The sequence below is a fragment of the Macrobrachium nipponense genome, chromosome 37, assembly GCF_015104395.2.
Source record: "Macrobrachium nipponense isolate FS-2020 chromosome 37, ASM1510439v2, whole genome shotgun sequence".
In the NCBI taxonomy this organism is placed as follows: Eukaryota; Metazoa; Arthropoda; class Malacostraca; order Decapoda; family Palaemonidae; genus Macrobrachium; species Macrobrachium nipponense.
This window is the reverse complement of record NC_061097.1, coordinates 41,647,476-41,667,107: the sequence shown is the minus strand read 5'-3', so window position 1 is coordinate 41,667,107 and position 19,632 is coordinate 41,647,476. Positions and strand designations below refer to the sequence as shown.

At 42.5% G+C, this 19,632-nt stretch overlaps 1 long non-coding RNA gene across 1 annotated transcript; it reads right to left on the bottom strand.

Annotated features, from left to right (window-relative positions):
• Nucleotides 1-200: 200 nt before the first annotated feature.
• On the bottom strand, nt 201-19,069 carry LOC135208972 (uncharacterized). The gene is made up of 3 exons (XR_010313260.1): nt 18,917-19,069; nt 1,213-1,289; nt 201-638 (listed from the first exon to the last, which is right to left on the bottom strand). It is a non-coding gene; the product is annotated as an uncharacterized LOC135208972 (long non-coding RNA).
• Between the last annotated feature and the right edge of the window lie 563 nt (nt 19,070-19,632).

Sequence of the window (19,632 nt, the reverse complement as noted above, 5' to 3'; positions counted from 1 at the left end):
TTGAATTTTACAATGGAGAATATTGCAAGTTTAAAACATTTTGCATGCCAGATTTGACTAATTATGTTTTTTAAATACATAAATTTTAAAACACCATATTGCACGCCAGATTTCTTAACAAATACTGTGGTTTTTCAAATACATTTAAAAACCTTAGTAAATAAGATATCCACTAGTAGGATGCTAAGAAATACAAAATCTATGAGAACCAAGACACTCAAATGTATTTGTAAAAAACTTTGTAAAAGACACTTAAAATACTACACTTAAACGATGCTAAGCAATACGAGTAATACTGGTTTATTGTAAGAAAGTTTATAAAGAACAAATTTTGGTACAGCAATTTATAACTAAAGTTGCAGCATTCTGTGTAAGTACGCAACTAAAATTTCCAAATGTTACATTAGAATATCATCCTCTCAGGGACAGTATATAGATCTACCTATAGTATAGTGAAAGTCCAGAGAAACTTATTGGAAGTAGATCAGTTGCAAGATGCCAACCAAATCTCCGTCAGCACGAGGCACACGAGCCTTTATAAGTTCTCAGTAGAAATTATGAAGAATGATCTTTCATGGCATCAAGCCTCTTCAGTACTGCAGCGTTCAGAACAGAGCCTTCACATCGAATTACACTTCCTGAAAAGTAATATTTTCATTTAGTCTTACATCTTAAATTCTTTTATGTATATTTGGTCTAAAACTTTGTATTCGGGAAAAGCCAGCGAAATATTACACTAGGTCTAAAACTTAGCTTTCAGAAAAAAGTTCAGAATAAAAAAGCAGCTTTCAGAGAAAAAGAGGTTCGGAATAAAAAAGCGGTCATTAGGTCTAAAACTTACTTTCATAAAAAAACAGAATTAGACAGTCGACTACTTATAACACTAAAACATTCCAAAAAGGTTTCCCATAATTAGGCAAATTCTAAATTGATCTGGTAAAACTTATTGTCAGTAAAAAAGAAAACAGCAATGTCAGTCACTTTTCAACTTTCAATTGAAACTAACAGCTTATATTATTCAAGTAAGTGTTTCTTTAACACTACCTTTAACACAACCTAGTCCCTTCTTAAAACAAGAAGCATTTGGAAATAAAGTTAAAATTTTAAAAGTGCAGTAATGTTAACATACCTAAATTTAAATTGCATAATGAACTTTAATATAAATATTGAAACTTTTACCCACAATTTATTAATGACTAGTAAAGTTCTTACCTTTTATAGAAGCAGGTCTCTAAAACTGTCAAAGCTCCAATTTAGAAAAGTTTCCAGAACTGACCACGAGAGTGAACCTGAAAAAAATAAAGGAATTTTTACTCATTAAGGAGTGCGAGGCTGACTTACGAATTAATTTAAAACCCCTGCTTAAAACCAGTAATTAAAACCAAGCACCATCAAGTTTAGAAACATTAAAGTCTATACTAAAAACTACTCATTCATATATAACAAAACTTATTTAAATTCAATGTAGGAGTCTGAAGACTCCTATATTAAAAACTATAGTCTTCTTAAAACTAATTAAAGAATCAAAGTATTAAATACCTAGTTATACAATATTAAATTAATATAAATCTTATTTACGCCCGAATAGAGCATTTAATATAAAAAAAAATCTTTCCCTACCATTGTACATGGAAAGACAATACGTGTCTTTAGTATATATTCTGTATAAAATCCATTAACTATAAACTCAAAATCAAAGCTTAATATGAATCAATAGAAGTTTCAGAAATTTCTTAACATCTGTAAAAATAAAACAGTTCTTATAACTGCAGCAAAGTAAATACCATAATATCGTTCAAATAGTTTTCACGAAGTTAAATATTACTTTAAATCGACTTAAATACTATGCTTTTGAACACCTCACTTTAGCTTTCAATTTATCTTTAATGACCACATCCATCATTACATGAAACCATCACAGTTAAAATGGTAAAAAGTAAAACTACAAAAAACAAGATACCTTCACTTGACTTTATACCCTTGTCACTAAAAACTTTTTAATTGATAATTTAAAAAGAGCTGCTTTAATCTGAATGTTAATGTACATAGGCCAAAAAAAACTACGTAAAAGAAATAGGTAATCTTAATAAGAGCTCCGTTTCTTGTCTGCAGAAAAAAATATAAATTTCCAATGCATATGTAGTTTATTATGCTAAAATTTAGCATTTATGTTGGCGGCATTATGATTATACCACCTTTACTCATCTCACAATCCTGGGGGACCACTTTGGAGAACCGGGAATTTGGGAGGGAGGGGGGGAGGGAGGCCTGAAATTTCGTAATTCCAGTGTACACACACATCAGGGTACATATTTGCAAAACATTGACCCTCTACATATAAAATCGCGGCTAACAGAGGCTAGCAGGTGACAGAACGGCGCTACGCGCCTAATCCGCCTTTTTTAATGATTCTTGGCAAGCACGTATGGAAGAGAGTGAATATCCGTGAACCGCCGATTTTCTTATTAATGTGTGCTGTCAGTATGAACGTGGCGAAACGGCGCTTCACACCTTATCCGCATATTTAAATATTCTTGACAAGCTCGTTTGTTCTCGTAGGTGGTATTGTTTCGCTGCGCGCGCTAACCTCAGGGCTCAATTGACAGCATATTTCGCTCGCTAATCGATACGTACAAGGAACAACTTACCTTAGTGTGGAGGATACAAAAGCATGTAGCCTAAGTAAGGGGTCTTGTATCTGTAGTTTAAAATTAGACACTTCTAAATAACTTACAAAATATTTATTGTGTCGCCCGTATTTTATCACAGCGAAAGGCTTTTTTGTTGTTATCAAGACGACACTGATGGACATGTCGGGCAAATTTGTCCTTTTAATTAGCCCGTGATTTTGGGCAAAAGTGACCAATCTTTCGATCTTCCCATTATAATAATAGCAGTTTTCACACACAAATGGAAAACTTTTCTCGGCAGCAAAATCCGAGCGTGAAGATGGCCCTGGCAATTCACTCGTGGTACCGGCTCAACTAACACTTAATTAGGGGAAAATAGGTATATTTGCCTTCAAAAACAGGACTCAGTAACACTAAATACCTTGTCATTGGTTAAAATGACTGTACTTGCTTCCCTGTCAGAGAAAACTGAAACGTGCTTATTTACGATTGCATATTGTCTAATGATGTCACTTTTTGGGCGGAGTTTTTTTATTTGTGATGTCATTCGGAAAGTGTGGTTTCCCCATGACAATTTGAGACTGCGCAGCACACAAACGAACGAACAGGCACTCAGTAAAATAGGTGATACGACAGAGACAACAACGCAAAGGACTTTGTTTTTTTCTGTAGGTTCAATTATTCAAGTTTTTTTTTTTTTTTTTTTTTTTTTTAGACCGACAGGACTTTCCTTAGAACATACTTAGTATCTTCTTTGTTGTTGTTGTTGTATTAAGCCAATACTTCTTGTTGGCACGGGCCTTTCGCTTGTTCGGCCCGTAGGGTATCTTCTTTCAATGTATGAACACATTTTTACTCAAAATCGGCCGGAGCTTATTAAGATTTACCGCTATACGCAATGTTAGCTTTGAAATAATGCAAATACCCTTTCCGGAAAGGCGAATGTCTCCCATACCCATACCCTGGGACTCCCCAGAGGCTCCTCCTCCACAAATCTTTCGTTTCTCATCGACTCCTGCCTCTAATTACCGTAATTATCCCTTATTAACAAACTCGCCTGGAATCAAATTAGGGTCCGGTTACGGTCTCTCATCTTCTCGGACAAACAGAACGAAGAAATAAAACAGGAATAAATATCGAATAGCTGCCATTATTCACCGGCTCCTCCTTTTCCTTTCCCGGTCATTTGTAAGCAAAGTTGGAGGATCCACAAGTTGCCGCTAGAGAAGTTTCATTTTTATTTTATTTAAAATTCGTGCGTATATTTATTTGAGCGCGCATGTGAGAGTGCAATACATTTAACTTCGTGTGCTTTTATACGTTTGCGTAAGGAAAATTTTAAACACAAGGGCGTTCTAATGTTTTATAAAATGACTGCTGGCAACTTCCCATGTTATATACTCGACAATCGGTTCTTTAAATCGAGAAGAAACTCCATTAAAAATATTCATCCTTCAATGCGTCTTTGTTTACGATAAATAAAAGCGTAATTAAATTAATATACAACCATCTGGGATAACTACAAGCAATATATATCGTCTCCCAGACCATAGAGAGAGAGAGAGAGAGAGAGAGAGAGAGAGAGAGAGAGAGAGAGAGAGAGTACTAAAAAAACAATATATTTATAGCAACCTTTGATGATGAACTGTTTTACTAACACCTAAAGCATTATCCACATGGAATACTGTAAGTGATACCAAAACTACAGGCGGCCATTCAGAATGCCTCAGAGGAAATTGAAAAAAGAGAGAACTGCCGAGATCTCTCGGTCTTAATTACAAAAGATATCCATTAGCTTTCCCTTTAGTTATAAAAGACAACGGCACAGCGATGAAAACCTAGAAAAAAGATTTTATCCCCAGAGGAAAAGTGAGAGGAAACTTTCCCGGGACACCGACGACGAAAAGATAAAGAATTGCATTGGTATTGGCAAACGAGCTCGGAAAAGCCATAGCGTTAATTAAGGCTGCTCCTCCTACAGCCACCAATACATTCCAGCGATTTCTTTCCTCTGGAGTCGGACAAATCTTACGATTCTGCTTTACTGTTGTGTCTTCTGGAAAACAAACGAAATGGAAACCCTATGACCATTCCTACAAAAATGCAGCTAAATACCAACATCTACCTAAAGAAAAGTGAATATTTCCTTTTCTTCGATGCAAACAGCCACAACAAATAATTTTTCAATGACAGTTCTTCAGGCATAGGTACAATACAATTAAAAAAAACAAGGCGTGATTCGACCTCCAACTTACTCAGGATATGTGCAAGATTATCCCCTGACACATAAGTTGCAAACATTATATTCCTAATTTAACATGAAGTGGTCTTCGTAATTAATATTCGTAATTAGTACTACTCATACTAACAAGGATCAAATAAAGGGTCAAATGAAAAGGACAGAAACTAAACACGTTCATGTGTTCTAGGCTAAATAGCCCATTGTTTCACCAATGAAAATTTAAAAAGTATGCAATATTTTATTAGAACAAATTTTTCGGTATTGTTTAATGCGCAATTTTTTAGTTTTTACATTTTAACTTCAATATATAAATCATAACTATCCTATCTTGAAATTCCCTTATCTTTAACTCAACGCCTAACACCTTTTTCAGACCATTTTTAAACTTTCCTACTCCAACAACAAAAACAACAACAGCAATAACAAAGAAATTTGAAGGCTTACTCCCCGAGTAAGTGCAAATGGCTATATACACCACCTCAAAATTTCAACATCTTCCTCCTTCTTTAAATAATATACCTTTTGGAAGAATGTGGAGTACTCCTTTTGTCTGTAATACCTGATTTCTCAAAATCCCTCTAAAAGTGAATAAAGGCCTTTCACCTTCCAAATTTTCGATTTTTTGATAAAGGATATGCTAATTGCATGCAACACTACAGGAAGCTCCAGGTATTTCCCACCTATCATTGCCTAGCTAGGCTAGAACACATCCATGTATGACCCTTTTTGATTTACAGCACTCTAGGTCAGATTAGTCTGGAGATAGGAATAGGGTGTCCAAGGGCTACCAAGGCCTGGCCAGGTAGGACCTGGCAACAACCAGATCCTAGATTACATTAGGTTAGGTTAGGTTAAACAAAAAAAAAGGCCCTGTACTTCCCTCTGATTTATGGCATTCAAAGTCAGGTTGGGGTGGATTAGCATACAAGGTGTGCAAAGCCTTTAACTAGGTAAGGTCCAGTACCCTAGGTATGGTTAGGTTATGGTGTCTTGTATTTTGCTTCATGATTTATGGCACTTCAACTTAGTTTGGGTTTGGACTCCAGGGAGCATGCAAGAGAGGGAAAAGGCCCCCCAAGTACAGGCAGTACCAGGAATCCTAGTTTAGGTTAGGATGCATCCTTTAATTGCCTTTGCTATACCACTTTACTTTTAAAAGTTTGGAGGGACTGTGACCAATGACCGGTTACTTTTGCAATTCACATTTTTTGCTTCCACCCCCCCCCTCCCCCCCCAACACCAAAATCCAGGGTTTCCCTACAGGCTACAAGTACTAATGACAAGGCAGAACACACAAAAAATAAAGATTATACATCAACAGTAATAGTCAAAATCAAACGAAATATGAGTGGTTTGCATCTAAATAAAAACTAAGTGATTTCACAAAAAAAAACAGACTTCCCTCTGGGATACCCGACAGTTGTTAGATATAGAAGGAAATACACAAAGGCAGGTTGTTGCAACAACAATGGTCAATACCCATTACTCAAGCCAAGCTGTAAACATTCAGGTCAATTGAGTCCTTCAGAAATTTAGAGACAAATTAATATATCATATAACTTTCCACTAACTCTTTGCTAATTTTCATTTTCATTAACCCTGAAAGCCATGGTTCCCACTCGGTTTCTCATGAAGTGCAATCTAAACCCGTCCAAATTACCTATAAAACTATCCGTAATATGTTTATTTTACGTCTGCTCTGATTATTACTATTCAAGTAACAAATCCAATTTTTAGTTAATAATTTCAGTAATATTAGTTCTCCCAACCCAGCCCCCCACCAACAAAAACTGCGGCCTCTTACAGGTTCTCCCATTAGGCCTATTGGTAGATATAGACTAGAGCCTGTTTTAATGGGTTAATTAGGCATTTATGACATAGGTAAATACAAAATTCATTAAAAAAAACATCAAACGCTACCATGAAAACTATATTTTAACTGTTTTATAAATCTTGGTAGCTAATAAACATTTACCATACACCTAAGAAACACTTCAACTGAAAAAAAAAATGGAACACTTACGCCGTCAAAGGAGTTAAGCCTACGGAAATCTCTTTATCATTGGCTGTTATATAGTACCCTGGCGACAGGGACTCCCAACTCTGACAACACTGCCGTCTTATTCTGCGACTTGCTAAGCCTACCTCTTCGGTCTTACCAGATTAGTCTTTATGTTACCTACCTAAGCTCCAGGGTTATGGTTTGTTTAGATATCCCTTGTCTATTCCATAACAGGTATAACTCACATCCTTCTAGGTATAGGTAGCTACTAGCTTCGTTTTAGAACCAGTATATAGGGTAGAACACCACGGCAGGCCAACCCTCATCACGGTGGACGGGTCTTATTCACTCGATATTTAATTGGTGAAACAACAATACAATTGCAACTCTAAGCATACCATTTAAAAGACTGAAGTTTCGTCAACATAATGTGATATATGAAAGCCCCATACGAACTAAAATAAGCATGTGAGCTCTTCGTAAAATATGTTTTCAAGGCAGTTTTGAAATCCAATATGGCGGCTACGTTTTGCATGGAAGGTTCTCATCAGTGACGGCCACCATCTTTCCCCAGCCTTCCCAGCACTCATTTGAACAATGTTAGCGTATATATGTAACGTTTATTGATCTTACTCAAGATTGCAGTTGTAATCAGCACAATAAAACTACATTTTGTTGCCTATATTAGTGAAAGTATGAAACTTGTTATTCCCGGGGTTATGGTTGGAACTGAATTCATTCTTACCTTGTAATCGGTGGTTTTTATCCTTACTGCCATCACAACTGAAACTCCACAGTGCTTATTTGATTGTAATTATACACATTTTGGTCTTAATTCACTCCACAGTGCACTTGAACCACACTGTGGTTCCTGGTTCCTAAGCACTCACTCCGCAAACACAGTTACGAGCAGCAGACGACAACACTGATTATGAGATGCAAAGCTTTATTCCCTTAATTGTTTACTTTACTCAATATTTAGTTTAACTTTACTTCAAAAGGTTTATTTAATTCATGTCTATTATCCCTTTTTTGCAACCAAATTAACCCCTAAAAATTACAAATGTTTCGGATGTATACTTACGAGCAGACGACGTGAGGAAAAATGACTCATCGTTGCCAATCTAGTGGAGCATCACACATACGCCGATGCATTTACAAACTATTTCGATGAATTCTAGTTGTCATAGTAATGCAGTAATGATAAAATTGCTGTAATATGTACGTATATACAATACAAATAGATATGCTAATTTCACTTATTTCCCCGGTTTTGTGTAAGTCTTATACCTAGTTTGGAGGGTAAACACATACCAATTGACAACACTGATAAACAATTGAAGAGCGCAAAACGCCGCAAAGAATGCCGTAGTCCCCTTGAATAAGTGCTGGTAAGAGGTTGGGTTTACGATTGTTGTGATGAAAGTGCCCCAGCGTCTATGGGTACAAGTGGTGTGCAGATTTAGCACAGGAAATGGGAAGTTTGTTGACACAAGCGACTCCGTAAACATCAAGATGGCGTCAATCTTCGAAACATTTTAAGTTGTAAGTAAAAATTTCTAAAGCGTTTTGGTGAGATTTCCACTGCCGTAGCCACCCTTTTCACTACCCTCTGTTTAGGGTAGATCACCACGGCAGGCCAACCCTCATCACGGTGGACGGGTCTTATTCACTCGATATTTAATTGGTGAAACAAGAATACAATTGCAACTCTAAGCATACCATTTAAAAGACTGAAGTTTCGTCAACATAATGTGATATATGAAAGCCCCACACGAACTAAAATAAGCATGTGAGCTCTTCGTAAAATATGTTTTCAAGGCAGTTTTGAAATCCAATATGGCGGCTACGTTTTTCATGGAAGGTTCTGATCAGTGATGGCCACCATCTTTCCCCAGCCTTCCCAGCACTCATTTGAACAATGTTAGCGTATATATGTAACGTTTATTGATCTTACTCAAGATTGCAGTTGTAATCAGCACAATAAAACATTTTGTTGCCTATATTAGTGAAAGTATGAAACTTGTTATTCCCGGGGTCATGGTTTGAACTGAATTCATTCTTACCTTGTAATCGGTGGTTTTATCCTTACTGCCATCGCAACTGAAACTCCACAGTGCTTATTTGATTGTTATTATACACATTTTGGTCTCAGTTCACTCCACATTGCACTTTAACCCCGTTGCTGTTTCTGGTTTCTAAGCGTGCGCGCCATAAACACAGTTATGAACAGCAGACGACGACAGACGACGAAACTGCAAAGTTTTATTCCCTAAACTGTTTACTTTACTCGTTATTTAGTTTAAATTTACTTTGTTATTTAAAAATTTTGATTTAATTCATGTATATTATCCCTTTTTTTGCAACCAAATTACCCCGAAAAATTACAGATATTTCTAAAGTAGATAAAATCAAATGTTTCTAACGTTTTCGTACATCTGGCTGCCGAAAACCATAGAGGAACGAATACGGATAATTGCATAGAGGAACGACTACGGAAGTGAATTATATACATGTGTTTTTTTTTTTGCTTTTTTGTTTTTGCTAGCACTTTTCATGATTCAGTCTTTATTAGTATTTTGAATTTCTTAATAATCGTATGCCAGAAAATAAAGTAAACCTTTAATGTTTGCATGCTTTAATGTTTGCATGCTTTAATGTTTGCATGCTAAGAATGGCAAAATCATCGTTGCCACATTAGTGGAGGCTTCACACATACGCCGTTCCATTATTATAAACTGTTTCCATGAATTCTAGTTGTCATAGTAATGCAATAATGATAAAATTGCTTTAATATTTATGTATATATACTTCCAATACATAGCCTAATTTCACCAATTTCAACGTTTTGTGTGTAGTCTTATACCCAGTTTGGAGGGTCAACACATACCGAATGGCAACAGAGAGAGAGAGAGAGAGAGAGAGAGAGAGAGAGAGAGAGAGAGAGAGAGAGAGGCGAGGAACGGAAGGAACGAAGAAAAGAAAAGGGATGGCGGTGGAGGGGGGTGGGGGGTGGGGAGAGGGTAGGTGGAGCTTTATACACGTGTTCGTATCCATTCTGCATAATGGAGTTTTTGTCTCTTGGTACAAGGACAAGTGTCGTTATTCTTTACGATTAGTGATTCACGATACCCTTATAAATTACGGCACTGGGTGTAATGCACTATAGCAAAATCTCGTTCTGTTACGAGTGTTCGTTACAGAAATAGGTATTGCCCAAAACGTACTTGCACTGTCTCTGAAACCCATAGTAGACATGCTGCTAGTTGTCATCAAGTTTTTATAACCAGTATTTTTTACAAGCTAGCTATTGAATAAATTTGTATTTTTCTCAGTCAAAACATATGCCCCTCAATGCTAACTTTCCTCTTTTAACGACTTTCTGGTCATTGCAAATTCGGCCCCATAATTTCTTATGGTGCGAAAACAGACAGAGGCCATGGACCGAAACGATTGCGTCACACTACGGCGATAATCCAGCAGTAAAACATCTTCATATATCCAAAAAGTAAATAATAAAGATATATATGCGCATTACGATTATAACAATTACATGTATAGCTGATAACAATCTGCATGAATAACTGGTAAACTGTTCTGCAATGACAGTTGAGTATAGCAATTATTTACAATAGGTACGAAAGTCAAGATGTCGTGACGTCATAATACGTACAGAACTTAAAAGAACGTTCTAATTCAGAAAAATAATTACTTAAATTTGAGTCAGAGTCGAGTTACTTTTTCAATAACGAATATTTTCAAATTAATCATCATAAATATGTAAAATATTGATGTTTTACTACTTATTTAAAAATTAGCTAAGAGCACGCTTCTCGTCTCTTTCTACCCAAAACAGCTGTTTACTCCTGGCTTGTTGGTTGGTGAGAAATCGTGTTTCGATTGTTGTGATGAAAGTGCTCCAGCGTCTGTGGGCACAAGTGGTGTGCGGATTTATCACAGGAAATGGTTAGTTTATTGACACAAGCTACTCCGTAAACATCGAGATGGCGTCAATCTTCTAAATACCTCGAGTTGTAAGTAAAAATGTTGAACGCGTTTTGGTGAGATTTGCACTACGTTTGAGACCGTTTTCAGTACCCTCTGTTTAAATCTTAAAATTTGGCCTTAATTTCTAACTTTGGAGAAAATACTTACTTCGAAAGGAGAGTAGAGGTCTTTAGCTCCGTTTCTCACCAACAACAAGTCGCGACTGATGCCCATCTCGGGTGTCAGGACGCGTTATAATGTATTTTTCGGAGGTGGCAAGCGTTGAATGTAGTGGCCTGGTTGGCCTGCCGTGGTGATCTACCCTAAATATGACAATTTGTCCAAAATTGCATTTTTCCTAACTATACAAACCTGAGGTCCTTTTACAATAGGAAGGTACTAGCGGCAGCTGGATAGGTCGTAAGCTTTCGAACAAGGGGTTCGGTAGTTAACTGCTTGTCCGACAGGCGCGCGCGCGCGACTGGTAGGTAAACAAATCACTTTTGCTTTTGGCCCAAGCAAAAACGCAGAGTGAGGGGTGGCATGAGGTGGGGCTGGGCTATGTGTAAAAGGACCTCAGGTTTGTATAGTTAGGAAAATGCAATTTTGGACAAATTGTCATTTGTTCCGACACGGCATACAAACCTTCGGTCCTTTTACAATAGGAAGACTCACTTCTTGGTGGGTGAATCTGAGTCTTTTGTGAACAGACTGGTGTTCGCCCAACCTTGGAAGCCTCCCTGGTCGTAAGAGCGAGGGAGGGATCCAAGCCTCTGTCCGATTGATCGGGGTGTGCACCGCAGGATCAATGGTCAGACCTCTGGACCAAGTACTAAGAGAGAGGCAAGCGTATCTCTTCGTACCAGCAAACAAGAACAAGTTCCTATTTGCAAGAGGCAACAACGTTATGGTTTGTCTCTTGTTGGCATCCACTTCCCCCCCCTTGTAGGAGGAAGTGGTGGATATTCGCTCCCATCCCTAGTGAAAGGGATAGGATGGGGCTCTGTCGAGTAGCTCACCGGCATCTCGTCCTTATCCAGCAAGGTGATGACCGTATCCCTCTACCCACAGGTAGAGGGGTAGAAAAAGATAGGAAGAGAAGCCAGTCACTCTCTCATTCACTTATCTATTCTTACAGTCACACCAGGACTCGATGCTGTTCAGCCTGCTAGGGTCTGGGGTTAGCTAGACAACGTGTTGAGCAGCCACCACGGGTCCTAAGGAAAACGATCCAAGGACCTGTGGGCAATATCCAAAAGGTAGAAGGAGGTGCCAGTGGTCTGGTTGTACCAGACCCCTGCCTTCAGTACCTGCGCCAAGGAGAAGTTCTTGTGTAACTCGAGGAGTGTACTTCTAGGTCATCTTGGTGCTGACGAAGAGTCTTCAACACTCAGCCTGGGGATGTCGAGTTTCTTCAGAAAGCGCGGTCGCGCTTTCACAGGACAAAGCAGCATCTCCTTCGCATCGAAGGCGGTGAAGTCCATTAGGGAGGGGATTGTGAAGGACTCTAACCGATCGTCAGGAACCGAAGGGTTTCAGAGTCTTCGCTACGAATTCGGTACGAAATCGAGCGTCACGAATCCCATCACTGGATGCTTGACTTCGCAGTTAAAGTCATGCAATTACCTCAGAGGAAAAGAAGGGAATTGTCGTATGACCTATCCCTCTTCTCGACTTCGGTGATGTCCTGTACCCATACTGGTCTATCCGTCTGCAGCGAAGTTGTTGTTCTCGGTAGTGGATAGGACACCGACACTCAATGGTGGGTGTCGATGGTATGGGTACTGTGACAAGCCGTTAGGACGAAGAAAAGATTGTTATGGAACAACCGAACTAAGTCCACAGCGAAGTTCGTAACAGACTTGGGCGCTCTGACAGCTGCCTACTGACTGCGTTCGGTAGGAGGCAAGTTGTCCAAGCGCAAGTCACGTGACCTTCGCCTTAACAGGGTTATGCCAAGAGACTAAACAAATAATTTGTTCGTCACCGATGCCAGAAGGCAAGGTGATGACTCTCTTAAGGCATGTGCCCAACAGGCGAAAGTCAATTGCCTTCTAGAGACCGAGGTCCTTGATGGCAAGATATCTCATAGTATAGTTGATTCTCGGGTAAGGAGAAACAACACTATGTGACGTTGAAGACGAAGGTGTACAGAAAATGCAACCTACGTCTTCACAGCTGAACCGAGAGGAGGAATCTCAAAGATTCTGAACCTGTGCTACCAAGACTTGAGAACGCTAACCGCTATTCATTGCTGTCCGGTGAGGATCGTAGTTGCAATAAAAGCGGAGCGCTTTCGAGTAATGAAGACAGGGAACTCTGCCTGAAGAACTGCTTCTCATGGGCTGAACATTTGGAAGTAGAGCTGTCAGGTCGGAGAGTAGGCGATGTCTTCTGACATATCTGTTAATTCGGGGCGAGCAATGAAATTGCACACCTACGAATACAAGATATTTTGAAGACAAACTCAGATGTCTGCAAAAATTCATTCGCATTATCGCAGTGCGATGCAGCGGTTGACTAGTACAGACTTCTGTTACCGTGCGGTAAACAGAAAGATGAAAGAGTCTAAGAGATATCTCTGTTGAAAATTCTCGCAATGTCGCCGGCGATGAAATCGAGCGTCACAGCAGTAAATGGTCCTTCTTATTGCGAGAATCCCCGTTAATCAGAGACCTAAGTCCATGATTGTTGGGCAGAGATACGGTTCGGTAGTCAATCCAACCAGGGGAGAGAGAGACGTAACCGACCGTGTATCTCCGAGACCTAGCTGATACTGAGCCGCTATCAGGCAGTTCAATACGCAGTAGCTCTCGGTGATCGTCATCCTGAGTTGCCAGGTAATCCATTATTCCACGAAGGAATGCGTTCGGCTAGAACCATCGAGCATAAAGAATACGCTCGAGCAATTATATTTAACCGAAACGGATTTCGGTAAATACAAAAGCTGAATTGGTGTTGTCATGACAATACCAAGTATCTAAAATCGAAACTGGATAACTGCTGGGAGGTTGCAGGCAACCCCGAGTTGCAGTTCAATTAAGATACAATTCGTCTCGGTCACAAACCGTAGAGTTAACTACGGTATGCGCCTACCCCACGGACAATTCAACTGTTAAAGAATCATGTCGCGAGGGTAATATACGTAGTATATTTGTAGGTTTTTCTGTACCACGACCTCCATCCTAAAATCTTTTCCCCTATAGGAATGAGAATAAAGGATTGGAGATCGACCGCCGTTCGTTCTCTAGTCAAGAGAGTGAAGGAGAAGTCTTTCCCGAAGGAAAGCTTCAATGGTGAACAGAATACCGAAGACGATAGTTCAAGCCAAACTGGAAGTTCCCGTCCGTTCTTCTCTATTCCAGGTTAAGCGCCTACTGTGAGATACTCTCTTTCAGCAGCAGTCTTCTTCCAAATGCTAGAAATTACAGGAATTCGAGCATAAGCGAGGTTCCCGATTATCGTGTAACAATTATCGGGGATTCTCGCTCACTCTGGACCGTGTCTCGCCTAAGTGTTTGGAGATCGTAAAAAACTCGAACACTCTTGAGTGCGCTAGAAATTCCGTAGAATTCTAAGCACTCTGCGAAACCCCCCACCGAATTCGTCAGACGATATCGGCTGGTGGTCCTCTCGATTCCCGTAGAAATCGAGAAAGGGGCAGGATCCCTCCTCAATGACCGGGGGGGGCTTACGTCAGGTAGGAACCCGAAGGTCCCCCCCCGGTAGCGCAGCCCCTAACGTGGGATCTTACAGAGAAATCTCTGTAGGATCCCTCCCCTTTCCCTCGTAGTCGTAAGGAGAGAGGGAATGGAGGAGGAATTGGATACTGCTCGCCTTCCCAGCGGATTCTAGCAGTTGGAGAAGAAAAGGAGCAGCCATCGCCTTACGGCGATGGCCTCTCAGAGCCTGGGAAAACGTATCGTCATAGACGAAAAACGTTTTCCCGAGGAGGGTTACGAACTCATACTGTAGGTAAGTGTCTGCCGCCACTGTGAACGTCGTCTGGGTGGGGCTGATCGACACCTGACAGGAGAGAGCCGATACCGCTCCGACTCATTCCAGTCCTCGTCGAGGTCGAAACCTCAGGAGGACCGAAGGGGTATTTAAATACGGTGTCCGAAGACACGTAGAAACGCCTCTGTCGCAGTAGAGGAGGTGAAGTAGCTTGTTCGACCGTCCAGAACTGAGAGAGCCTTCTTGTCCGGAGACGAGAGACTACCTGGTTCAACACAGTCGGCAAGCTCCGATCGCGGCAGACCCACCGTCGATTTGGGTTCCCTCTCGGGCCCCAAAACGACTCGAGCCGAGACGTGGCTCTGCTGGTGGTGGGAGCGGCGATCCTTCCCCGAGGTCATTGTGCTGACGAATCAGCGCGTAACCTCGGCAAAGTTCCTCTGGATCTCGGAAGTCACAGCATCTTGCAGAGTGGGACCGTTAAGCCCTTCGAACAAGAGCATATTCCGAGAACCTTCCTCCTAAGAAGGGGGAACAGCGACAGCCCTCTCGGTCTTCCCCATGCACTTGCGCATACGTCCTGGCCGGTCCAAGAACCGTGCCTGGCACGTAGGGCGTTGTGGTGGGATCATGAGGGGCGCACCCCTCACGAATCACTCCTCAATACCTCGCTCCTCCCGGTGTAACCCGAGGAGGTTGAAGGTACGGGAGAGGCAGACCTGACGCTCCCTCGTTGCTCGCTGGCAGAACCAGCAGGCTTGGAGGGCTGCAGGCGATCGTCAACCCGCGGTGGCGATCGAGCTGCAGGCCTGGTCGAACCGTCTCGCTGTGGAGAACGGCTGGACTGAGCACAGCGGCCCCGATCTCGAGTGTCGAAGAGCTGGTGCTGGTTGCCATACCCAGGGTCGCTTTCTGGTTGAGGGCGACGGTCAGGCGACCTGCAGGCTCCACTGTCACAGTGAGACCGGTGCTTGTCCTCACGGCACGTCACGTCGCTGGTTCCAGCCGTGGCTGGCACCGGCGAACGGGGCAGGGAGGACCTCTTCCCAGCCTCATTCCGTGTCCGGTCGTGGACCGTCACGTCCCCGGGTAGCCACTGTTCGCCGCGAGAGTGAGAGCTGGTCTGGTGAGAGTCGCCTGAGCGGCTGTCCCCAGATTCTTCCGCCCCGTGCCGTGAACCTGACGCTGAGCGGACTCAGAGGTCTGGTTCCTGGCTGCACGGTCGCTGGTAGCGACCGTACACTCGGTACCTCCCGCGAACGAGAGGCCGAGACGGACCCTGATGCAGTGGCAGAACCACTGACACCAGGCGAGGAAGTACCCGGTGTTAGCCGGTACCCCTCTGGTCCCCGTAGTCTTCTTCCTTGCGGAAGAAGAGACGGGCCCCGCTCCCGAAGGAGCAGGAGGACCAGCGGAAGGAACCCTCCGTCCCACCGAGGTGAGACGGGGTCCGAGAAGCTCCCGAGGGAGACTTCTTAGGAGGGAGGAGGCAACCTTCTTCTTCCTCGGTCTGTGAAGCCTTAGAAGTCGAAGGGGAAGAGGCGGCAGCCGACGACGATGAAGAAGATGAAGACGACGACGACGACACCTTCCTCCTCTTCTTCGTCAGCTTCCTCAGGACAGACGTAAGATCTGCTATCCAGGGCGGAGCCGGGGCTGCTGTAGCCGAAGCCACAGGGCCCGGACGCACCTGTACCGACAGACCAAAGTCTGGGGTAGTACCACCACGAACAGGGACGACATCAGCAGGTATGGGCATCTCAGGAACAGCAGGCACAGCCAGCACAGCATCGGTAGGGACAGCCAGCGCAGCAACGGCAGGGACAGCCAGCGCAGCAACGGCAGGGACAGCCAGCGCAGCAACTGCATGGACAGTCAGCCAGAATCGGCAGGTACGGCAGGCAGCACCGGAAACACAGGAAGTGGTAGCAGCAGTTAGCAACATCCTGTACCGGCGGCAGGTCCAGGGGCGAGCTCTAGGGCAGCGGAAGTGTGGGTCGCTGCAGCGCGGCAACCACGAGCGGCGGCGGCACGCCCCCCTTTCGGTACGGCGAACGGCACTTCAGCAGCGGCTGTAGGCAAGACTGTTACCACGTGAGGCGAGTACACAGGTGAGGAGGGACGTCGTCACCTGGTTGCGTGGTCACCACTCCATGGGTGACCGCAGTAGGCCCAGACATAGAACCGCAGCCGCCCCTGGACACTAGCACGCCCTGCAAATGGAAGGACGCCCATACCTCACCAAGGTCCACCCTCGTGGCAGTAGCACCTGCGGAAATAACAGTAGTAGCGATTAGTGGGGGGAAGTCCCCTCGCGCGGGGGGGCGAGCCCTCTCCGAACGAGTGGAAGACCCACTAATACAATTGTACATCGGGCACCGAGCGCCCTCCCCCGCGCTCGACGATCGGCGAGGAGAAGAACGCCGATAACCCCCCCCCCCCCCCCCCAAGGGGAAGGGCCATCTGTGGGAGCTGAGCGGGGGGGGGGTCTCGTTCCCCACCCCCGCACAGTACCCATGTACCCAACAACAATATAAGAGCCCGAGAGCAATCGTGCCATCGGCCCGAATGCAAGGGCATAAGGATCAATTCCCTGACTGAGCGGAACTTGAACCAAATAAATATTGATGCAATCAATAATAAGGAACAAAATGAAAATGCATCTTGCATACGATTCACTTCACAATGAATAAGGGCTCGGATCGAGCGCATTTGCGCCCTAGGTACCGAGCGCAAGGGTGAAAGGATCAATTCCTACCTTTATGGATCAAGGTTCCTGGAAACCTTGATCCATAATGAATTGATGCAATCAAAAATATATGAAAATGAAAAGACTACTGCGCTTGCGATTCACTTCATACAAATAAAAAGGGGAAGGATCAATCCCCGGGAATCGCGGAAACATTGATCCCAGTAAACAATGCAATCTCAATAAAAAATGAAAATGAAAAAGAACTGCACTTGCGATTTCACTTCATTCAAAAATAAAAGGGGGAAGGGTCAATTTCCGGGTAAGCTCGGAAACTGATCCAAAATGAGTATTGCTACAATTAAAATAATATATGAAAATGAAAATGAAAAGAATACTGTACTTGCGATTCCACTTCCATACTAAATAAGTTTCCGTGCCGAGCGCATTCGTTCGGCAACGGGCATACAGGTCAAAAAATATAAATGAAAGAGCACTTACTTACGATTTTCATCTACACATTTCTAACCCAATATACGCTCTGAGCGAGTGCTCCCGCCCTCGGCACCGAGCATACGCAATACGAGGATCATTCTTGGGAAAATGAGTTCCCGCACTTACGCCCTTCAGTCCCGGCACTCGGGTAATCGGAGGGCGTGGTGACACCAAGATCCTTTAATTCACAATTGAATTCAATGAAATGATTGTACTTACAATTCAGTTTCACTAGATTTAGAAAAAGAAAAACACAATCATGCGAAAGCAAACGACGATGAAGCGGGCAGAGAGAGCGATGATACACGTCCACACGCCAGCAGGCCGAAAGCAAAAGTGGTTTGTTTACCTACCAGTCGCGCGCGCGCGCCTGTCGGACAAGCAGTTAACTACCGAACCCCTTGTTCGAAAGCTTACGACCTATCCAGCTGCCGCTAGTACCTTCCTATTGTAAAAGGACCGAAGGTTTGTATGCCGTGTCGGAACAACTTAAAATTTGGCCTTAATTTCTAACTTTGGAGAAAATACTTACTTCGAAAGGAGAGTAGAGGTCTTTAGCTCCGTTTCTCACCAACAACAAGTCGCGACTGATGCCCATCTCCGGTGTCAGGACGCGTTATAATGTACTTTTTCGGAGGGTGGCAAAGCGTGATTGTAGGTGGCCTGTTTGGCCTGCTGTGATGTTTTACCCTATTTATCGCTCTTAAATTCTTGCAGCTCAGGCCTACTATACTGGTTTATTGCTACACTACCTATTTCATACTCTCTTACATTTGCCAGCCACACTTCTCCACAGAAGTCATTATAGTAATAAGTCTGCGGCTTCTTTGGTGAGCTTGTTAGGTATGAATTGCACCATAGGCCTAGGCTTTTAAGCTTTGTACCAATAGTAACAACACTGAAGCCAATCTTACCGTAGCCACATTATTTTTTATGTGTAGCACCGACGTGAGCCCGTTCATAAGCTATCCAGAATGATAAGTGATGATTAATCACAGAATAAGACACTAAAATCACTCGGACTCGAGCACGTTGTGACACCAAAATCGAGGCCGAGAGAATGTAATCATTGCCATCATTTGAATTCGAGCTAACAGTAACAAGATTTTCTAATGATGATTATAAAGATAATTTTTCTTTATGCATGTGGAAACTCATTACTTTATAAGAAAAATTTCTGTAAATCTATTTAAAAATGAATGTGATACCAATCATCAAATAGTAATAACAATACTTTCAATATCGAATGCTGGTGGCATTAGGCTACGTTAAGGATGCAGCATCAAGGGGCAATCTCTTGACGTATGGTTATCTATAATAAAACTAACAAATTTTAGTATTGTCTTATAAATATACTGTAGATTTGTATAATGAAATACTAAATTTAAATCAATATTACTCCTAAAGAATAATAGCACTAACGCAATAGTAATTTGGCATATACTATAGTAGATTCACATCAACCGTGCATCTGATGTCTAGGCCCGTCCCTTTACGACGCTCCTGATTGGCTGTTGATGAGCCAATCACAAGGCTGGAAACTCTCAGTCTTACGAAAGAGTTCACAAAGGTAGGATGTATATTCAACCTCTCCTGAGGGATACGTCTTTTAAAATAGGTGGAACATACA